We start from the raw sequence: 9,335 nt of genomic DNA on the forward strand, positions 1-9,335 counted from the left end.
TAAACAAATCCTGCCCCCTTTTCCTACACATTTTCTCTTTGTTTATCTCCTGAGAGATGCCCACATGTGTACAATACAAAGAATCAAGTCATAAAAGTGCAAGCCTGTCAGCCTCCCTGAGGACCAATTAATGGTGTTCCAAATCTTGTGGGCAGGCAGATGAAAAGGATACAGAAAGAGAAGGGGAGGTAGATGAATACTCAACAAGAGCAAGGCAGGTTTTTCAGATGTTGGTAGGAACTTCTTTTGGTATTCTTAGCTAACTTATTTGGTGTTTGGCTTTCCCTTCCACTTCTGTGGTTCTCTGGTCATAACTGCAACAGAAGGAAAAGCCGCACTTCAAAAATATAAATTAGGCTTATATCCAAACCAATAACATGATGGCAGTGTGGGAGAGGGGGCAGGAATAGGCCATTTAGAATTTTTCCAACCCTCCTTTCATAGATTGGCAGATTTATTGATAGGTACTTGAGTTTATATTACCATTTGTATCTCCAAGCTGAGTATTGCTCTGAATGCAGCAGGCTTTGTAGTGCAACCTTTTACTCCTATCTCACCCCCTACGTGTCCACAGGCCTTTGAACAGCAAGCGAGTGGCACTTTGAAATCAGGAGTTGAAAGTGTTTGACATGGAAAAGGGAGCATGAAAGTCTTGCTCTTTGAACCTTTTCTTTTCAAAGTCCCACAGAAAGTACAGGCAGGACAATAATGGACAGGCTAGGGGCTCCCAGGGTGAAGTGGGGATATGCGGTAATGAGGTTTTAAGTGTTTCAGCAATCGTTCCGCCCCACAGTTTCTTCCCTGATGTACTCCCAGAGAATTAAATCTGCTGCCAAGATAGCACAGAAATATTTAGTTAAATATATATTCCTATATTCTCTTTCCCTGTTTAATTCCTTCCTTAAGTTCTGGAAATGAAATTGAGCTGATGGAAGCAGGAAAGAGCGGTCAGAATTATCATTAGGTTGCTGACTATTGATGGAAGATCCTTTTTTTTTTTGTTTCATTTTCCAATTAAATGAAGCCAGATGCACAGTAAATGTAAGTTGCACGAGAAACGCAGCCAGCTGTTGCATCAAAGGTCAGGCACAAACCTCCCCACACTCGCATGCAAACTCAACATCTCTTATCTGGTAGGGTCAGGAAGGTGAATTAGTAAACTTACCAGCTGCTGAGATTTGCTTCAGTAATTTTACCTGCATCTGAGAGCAGATAGCATGGAGGGAAGGAAAGAAACTTGGAGGACCTGAAATGAAACATCTCATCTAAGAGCTTCATTATACTTAAGAAGGGAAGATGCAGCAGGTTAAGTCATTACTCTCTAAGGTCCATGAGCTGAACTTTCACTTTTTGGAGAAAGTTACAATAAAACCAAAAACTCAAGCCCAGAAACCTTTCTATATTGCATCTTCTCAATTGTGCAATCCTCCACCTGAGAAGAAAAAAATCCTTTCTGAGTGATGTAGCAATCATTTTACACACTCAAGCATGAAATTTCATCACCATTATCTTAGCTTGGATGACTGTACAGATGTTGTTTGGTCATAAAATGTATTCAGCCCTTTTTAAAATCTAACTGTAGTATCTGACTCAATGACCTCCTGCAGCAGTTGGTTCCATGGGTTGGGGCTATTCTCTGATGAGGAAAATTTATCTGTATTGATTATAGAATTTGCCAAGGTAGGAGAGGAAGAACCGAATAAAAACTCACTGTCAAAAATGCTTCAGAATGTTATGATCTGTCTATTTTGTGTAATCTCCTTAGTTTCTTCTTTAGTGTCCTGCCAAATACTGTCGTTTTTGAAGCTGGATCTAGAATAGTTTAAAGGTTCCATTCTTTCAAAATAGCTGAAGCTAGAGTCCTCCCACCAAAAGGCACTTAAAAATAAAAATCTGATCCTCAAGTTTGAATTGGTTGACTGGAGAGATTCCAGAGGATTGGAGGCTTGCTGATGTGACTCCCATCTACAAGAAGGGCTGTAAGGAGGATCCGGGGAACTACAGGCCGGTCAGCCTGACATCAGTGCCAGGGAAGGTCATGGAACAAATCCTCCTGGGAGAGATCACACAGCTTGTCTGCGGGATCAGGCCCAGCCAGCATGGGTTCATGAAAGGCAGGTCGTGTTTGACCAACCTCATCTCCTTCTACGACTGGGTGACCAAACTGGTAGATGAGGGAAAGGCAGTTGATGTAGTCTACCTAGACTTCAGCAAAGCCTTTGACATGGTCTCACACAGTATCCTTCTGCGGAAACTGGCTGCCCATGGCTTGGACAGTTTTACCCTCCGTTGGATAAGGAACTGGCTGGAGGGCCGTGCTCAACAGGTGGTGGTCAATGGAGTGAAGTCCAGCTGGAGACCTGTTACAAGTGGTGTCCCCCAGGGGTCGGTACTGGGGCCCATCCTGTTTAATATCTTCATTGATGACTTAGATGAAGGGATTGAGTGTACCCTGAGTAAGTTTGCAGATGACACCAAGTTGGGAGGTTGTGTCGATCTGCCTGAGGGCAGGGAGGCCCTGCAGAGGGATCTAGGTAAGCTGGATCGCTGGGCTGAGATGAATGGGATGAGGTTTAACAAGGCCAAGTGTCGGGTTCTGCACTTTGGCCACAACAACCCCAGGCAGCGTTACAGGCTTGGGGATGAGTGGTTGGATGATTGTGAAGAGGAAAGGGACCTGGGGGTGTTGGTTGATGCTCGGCTGAACATGAGCCGACAGTGTGCCCAAGTGGCTAAGAGGGCCAATGGCATCCTGGCCTGCATTAGAAATAGTGTGGCCAGCAGGAGCAGGGAGGTGATCATCCTCCTGTACTCAGCACTGGTGAGGCCGCACCTCAAGTACTGTGCTCAGTTTTGGGCCCCTCACTACAAGAAAGACATTGAGGCCCTGGAGCGTGTCCAGAGAAGGGCAACGAAACTGGTGAGGGGTCTGGAGCACAAGTCTTATGAGGAGCAGCTGAGGGAGCTGGGATTGTTCAGTCTGGAGAAGAGGAGGCTCAGGGGAGACCTCATTGCACTCTACAACTTCCTGAAGGGAGGTTGTGGTGCAAAAGGGTCTGGCCTCTTCTCCCAGGCAAATAGTAGGACTCGAGGAAATGGCAAGAAGTTATACCAGAGGAGGTTTAGGTTGGATATTAGGAGAAACTTTTTCTCTCAGAGGGTGGTCAGGCACTGGAATGGCTGCCCAGGGAGGTGGTGGAGTCGCCATCCCTGGCAGTGTTCAAAAGGCGCCTGGATGAGAAGCTACGAGAGATGGTTTAGTAGCTTGTGGCACTGATAGGAATGGGAGGGTGGTTGGACTGGATGATCTTGCAGGTCGTTTCCAACCTTGTGATTCTGTGATTCTGTGATTCTGTAATACTGAATCTACCTTTATGGGCCATTCAATTACTTAAACTTATTTGTGTTTGTTTTTTTTTTTCCTGCATGGAGCATGCATAATGCAGACAAGTATCTGACCTGGATTTGCTTTTGCATGACTGCAAATAAAGCTATTGACAACGCATTGCTGGAAGTGCCATGCACACAACTTCAGCATCTTGCAGAACCTCAGTAATGTCCCATGGCACTGCCCTGCCTCAGGGTTACTGTGCTGTTCTCTTGGCTGGATTAGTGCCTGAGAGGCAAATATACAAAAGGACATTTCGAAATGACAGCTCTGCTTCAAGGATTAGGGGCAGAAATGAGAATCTCCCTTTCCCTTTCTGAATGTAATTTTCTCTAGACTCTTCAAGGAGATTGATATGAAATGTGGCTGTACATCCACAGATAGATTTTCATCCTGGTGAAAGGCTGCAAGTATTGTTGACCATGCAATATGCTGATGAAGTGCAGTGGTTGCAGTTGTTTCAGTCATACCTCTCTTAAACCTGATTCCTGCATCCAAGGCATTGATCTGCACTTAACAGGATTGAGTCTTACGTGATCCACTGAAATCTGCCATGTATGCTCTGGACTTTTCTGCCAAGATTTCTTGTGCTTTTTTTGAAGTAACAATACAATGTGCCTTAGGAACATGACAGTCTCTGAAAAGTGATCTGATTTAGCTTGAAGAACTTCAGTGGGATGTTTTCCCCTGAAGTTACTGGTTTCTTTAGCTGTTCTCTTACGCATTTGCACTTTTCCCATAGGTGGGCTCCTCTAGTGTATGTACTTGTGTTTCTTTCTCAGTACTTTAACTAACTTTCTCTAAACTCCAGTTGATCTGTGTCTCCGTTGTGATTCAGTGCCGGTGCCAGTATGTGGTATGCTACCTGTTGAACGACAGATTGGACACAGTTTACTCAGTTTTTGGTTCTCTCCAGAATGTATGCTAATCCCATCAGAGCAAGCACAGTTATTTCAAAAGTAATTTCCAATCAGCGGAACTACCCAAAATTTCCATGTATTTTGAAAGTGGAATCTGAACAGGCATCTCTTGAGCATTTAAAGCTGTATGGCACTTGTAAACTTTCACAGGACCCTAATGGGGACTTTGTCCTCTTGTACAAAGTGTTTCGCAGTCTCTTTTCCCTGCTACTGTTTTCAAGATCCAGATTTTTTTTTTGCCTTGTCTTTTTTATTTGCCACTCTTGTTATAACTTCATATCCCATTTAATTTGCTCCTCTACATTTTCCACAAAAGAAAGATTAGGAACACTTGTAGAGTCTTAATATATTTCCTCTCTTAATTACCTCATGGCTGAACCATACATATATAACTCTGTTTATCTTCCCTCATATGTAAATTCCTTTGGTCCCTTGACCATTTTTGTTTCTCTTCTCTGAACTCTAATTTGTCAATATGTTTTTGGTAATTAAGATTCCCGCAACTAAATGCAATGTTCCATATGCCTTCATGCCAGATCCCTACAGACTTTCAGAAGGGGTCACTGCTCACAGCTGGGGCCAGATTTCCAGAAGCACTTTGAACACTGAGTGCTTTTCAAAATTAGTATAAAATACAATTATGGGTACTGTTGGCTAAGGAGCATTTTGAAGATCTTAGTTCTTGTGTAGGTGTCTAAATGGAGCTGGAATTCATAAAAAATGTGGTGCCATTGCAAATGTTGAGCACTTCAATATTTACTTCTCTTTCAGAATTCTGTCCTGAAAGTAATTTTTTTTTTCTTTGTACCTTCTGTTTTGTGGTTTTTGTTAGCCTGCATTTGTGTGTGTGATTTTAAGTAGATAGCATTTACCTTCAAACTCTGTCTAAACAGGTATATTTTTTGTGATGGTTTTGTCTGGGGTAAAGCTAATTTTCTTCATAGCAGTTTTCACGGTGCTATGTTTTATATTTTTTTATTTAAAAAGGGCTGATAATAGATTCAAGTTTCAGTTGTTGCTGAGCAGTGCTTACAGAGTCAAGGATGTTTCTGCTTCTCAAGCTGTCCTGCCAGCAAGGAGGCTGGAGGGGAACAAGGAGTTGAGAGGGGACACAGGCAGGACAGCTGACCTAAAATGACCAATGGTTGGCCCATACCATGAGGCAGTGTATGTGCTCAGCCATAAGAGCTAAAAGGAAAGAGAGAGGACAGGATACGCAGAGTAAAGGCATTTGTCCTTCCAAGTCACCATTTTGCATAATGAAGCCCCACTTTTCTGGACATGGCTGTACATCTGCCTGCCAATGAGAAATAAAGAATGAATTCCTTATTTTAATTTGCTTGTGCACATAGCTTTTGTTTTACCCGTTAAACTGTCTTTATCTTATCCCGTGAGTTTTCTCAGTTTTACTCTTCTGATTCTCTCCCACATCCTGCTTGGGAAAGGTGAGTGGGAGTTGGGTGGGACATAGCTGCCTATTAAGGCTAACTCTCAGCAATCTGCACCTTGTGGGAAAGATGGATTGAAAGTAATTAATATTCATGAAAGAAATAAGCAAATAAATTAGACAAAATGCTTTGTTCAGTGTTTTTCTTCCTATGAATGCTCACATTTTTGTTCCAGATTTGTTTATTAAGATATTTCTCTGTGGAAAAAGCAAGACTGTCTTTCTTGTTAACCAGTTTAACTAACACTGTCATAGCATTAACTTCTGGACCATCATGAAGATGTGTCCAGCTCTCAACTACTTTCTTTCAGGTCCATCAGGATTTTAATTTTTCTGTTTTGGAGGCAGAGGGGAAGACTATCCCACCCTCTTTTTCTAACTCTCCAGAGCACTCAGTGACAAAAGAATTTGGTTAGCAAGTTTTTAAATACCATACCTTTAGGAACCCGTAATCATTAATGTAAGGTGCAGAATATTGTGCTTTAACATCAGTACCGACAAAAAATAATAATTATTGTTATTCTTTCACTGTTTCCTCTACTTAGCTTCACATCATACAGTACTGAGAGGAGGGGAGGGAGAAGCACTCTTTGGGTTTTATTTTAAGGGGGAGCTAAAAATTGCAAAAGAACTGCATTGAGAAATAAATTACAGTAGATTAAACAATCTGGATACTTTTCTGTAAACATATTCACTAAATAGTTAAAAAAATGTTTATGATGCGTCTAACAAAGCCATTCTAATGTACCAGCTAAATATGTTTTCATAATGTTTTAAAAGGAATATTATTTACCCAGAAGACCAGAACAGTTTCTAAAAGAGCTTTTCCAGTCCATCGTGTAAATATGTATTTAGGACAAGTGCTGTGTGTACAGGATTAAAAAAAATCCTCTGAAAATCTCTTTGAAAAGTTATTACACATGTCCACTGCTGCAGCAAAATTTTAAATATTCATATCTCAGCTGTTTCTTTTTTCAGAATTCTCAATTTGGTTTGAATATATTGCACATGAACTGCAATTGCAAGAGCTTCATTTGTTGAATGTTAACAGCTTATGTCCCAAAGCTCATGTGTGTGAAGCTACACATAGGCTTAAATCTTTACCAAATTTTGGGATTCACTTTCTTAGGCCAAAGATTCATGTGTAAAGAATTGTCTTCATTACGTGCTCACAAATAAGGGGAGACAGTTTATCTACCTCTTTTTTCTGTCTCTCTCTCCCATTTACTTTTAACAGTTATCTGCATGCAACAAGGTGTCTCCAGTTTCTGGACTCTGATGCAAATAAAAGGTCCTCACTGCCCAGCAAAGCATCATCAGATAAAGCCCTCCAGGGTCTGTTTCAGAGATCTCCAGTGCATAATGCTGGAAGATAGCATAAATAGATTTAATGAGAGATGTGTATCTGATATTTTGAGATCTTGAGCTTGTACTGACCTTTCATTGTAATACCAGCTGTACTGAACAGGCAAAAAAAGTTGAGAGGGAGAATTATTGGGAGCAGGGTGAAACAAATTTACAGTGTCAGAAAATGAAAGCATAAAAATATGAAAAAATTAGATGTACAACATCATGGCAGTTACGAGGAGTAAATTTGGAGTGTATGAGCAAACATTTTGCATGCTTTCATTCCTTCAAAATGCTCTGAGATACTATTAACTTTTCAATAGAGGAACGTATTTTTCAATACGAAAACTGACAGCTGCCTTGAGTTTCAAACGTGCAGATACAGATCCAAATTTTGAAACAGTCTGAAGTTCTTCCCTTCAATTAAAAGCAGTAAAAGCTTACCTTGCCTACTGCAAAACAATCAGCCTGAATCTTTTTTTTTTTTTTTTAATGAATACATTTACATATAAAAATCCTGTTTTTGCAAAATTCTTGTTGTGGAATCTGTCATGGCATTTTTCACCAGCATTTATTTGAAATATCCCTCAAATCTGTACCTGAAAGCAAAGTTTTCAAGTGTCAATTTGACCTGGAGTTCAAGATAAAAAGCAAACAAACAGACAAAAAAAAAAACCCTAAAAATTACTCTTAATGCTATGCAAAGAAAACATCAATTCTATAGAAATACTTTTCAATTTTGGAGAACAGGTATTTAAGAATGGATTTTTATTTTGTCTTCTGCCAAACTTTCTGTAATTTCTCTATATTTGACTGATCAGAGTTGTAACGAAAGAGCAGAGCAAAAAATACTCCATCATATTTTGGAGCTTGTCTAATTATTTTACTGTTATTGCTAGTGTCATTGGTTTGTGTAAGATTTTTTCTGAACTTCATTCAACGTCCACAAAATTGTTTATGTTATTATTGTTTTACTCAAACAATCTCATTTTTGCTCTTTTAGAAATTCATGGCCAGCAACAGACCTAATTTTTTTCTATGACTACAAGTGAACCTTATTGTTTATTCTGACATATCACATAGACTGTTCTACTTTATGCAGATCAGAGGGAATGCTATTTTCTCTGTGGATATAGGCATATATTTTCAAATACAAAAATGTATATAAGGTTGCATCTATGTACTATAAATTTAACGTCTTCCAATTTTATTTTATTTTTTAGTTAATGGAAGCACCGTTCCCAAATTTTAGTCATATTTAGAGATGTTCCATTTACATATTAGAAAACTCAAGCCACCTTCTGCACACAGCACAGAATTTTGTTTTGATGACCTTTATTATTAATTTTTAACCTGAAAATTATTAATAATTCTGTGAGTACCTTAGTGTCTTGTGCTTTTTACGATCCTTTAAAGCTTCATTATTACTCTTATATTTGATATTTCAGCTTAGATTATCTCCTGTGGCTTTTGTCATGATTTGGCTATGTTCTCCATTTTTTTCCAAACGGGATATCTGCTTAGTTATTCCTAGGAGCTTGTGAGCCTACTTAAACACAAACATATTGCCCTATTTAATCACTTTCTTGATCTAATTTGTATTGTGTTCTAGTTGTTTTCAACATCAGCAGTTATTGTCGAGGAAACATTAAACTGCTAAAGCTATTCTAATTCTAGATCACTAGCTTTCATCTATATGAAGTTGATCACCGTCAGATAGTAAATCTATAAAGGGAAAAAGGTGGGTTCTAACTAGCAGATAGGAGGAGTGTTAAAATACAGAGGTTAGCATCTGTTACAATACAGATAATAACTGTAAGACTTAAAGGGCTTACATTTGCACTCTTTGAATATAATGATACAACCTCAGATTTTTTTTTTTTTCATTGGATGAAGATTTGGGCTTGAAACTTCAGACGACAAAGTTGTAATTTTTCGTGTGTTACACCAGGCAGTGTAATGCAGTAGTTGATTCCTTGCAAGTTACATAAAAATATATTATTTTACTTTGAAGCCTGATTACATTAAAACAGCACCGATCGTAACATTTTTTTTAAATTATTCTGTGCAAAACATCTCCAGACCATGAAACCATAAAACATTCTCTCTTCTAATTTCTAAGGGGCCGCCCCATCGCCCGCGTCTCCCGGGGGCTGGCTGCAGGGGCACGTTAGGCAGTACGGGGTTGCCCTCGGCTGGCTGCAGGGGCCCGTCGGGCAATACGGGGCTGCCC

The sequence above is a fragment of the Lagopus leucura genome, unplaced genomic scaffold (genome assembly GCF_019238085.1).
Source record: "Lagopus leucura isolate 7727_CA_CO unplaced genomic scaffold, USGS_WTPT01 Super-Scaffold_100159, whole genome shotgun sequence".
Classification (NCBI taxonomy): Eukaryota; Metazoa; Chordata; class Aves; order Galliformes; family Phasianidae; genus Lagopus; species Lagopus leucura.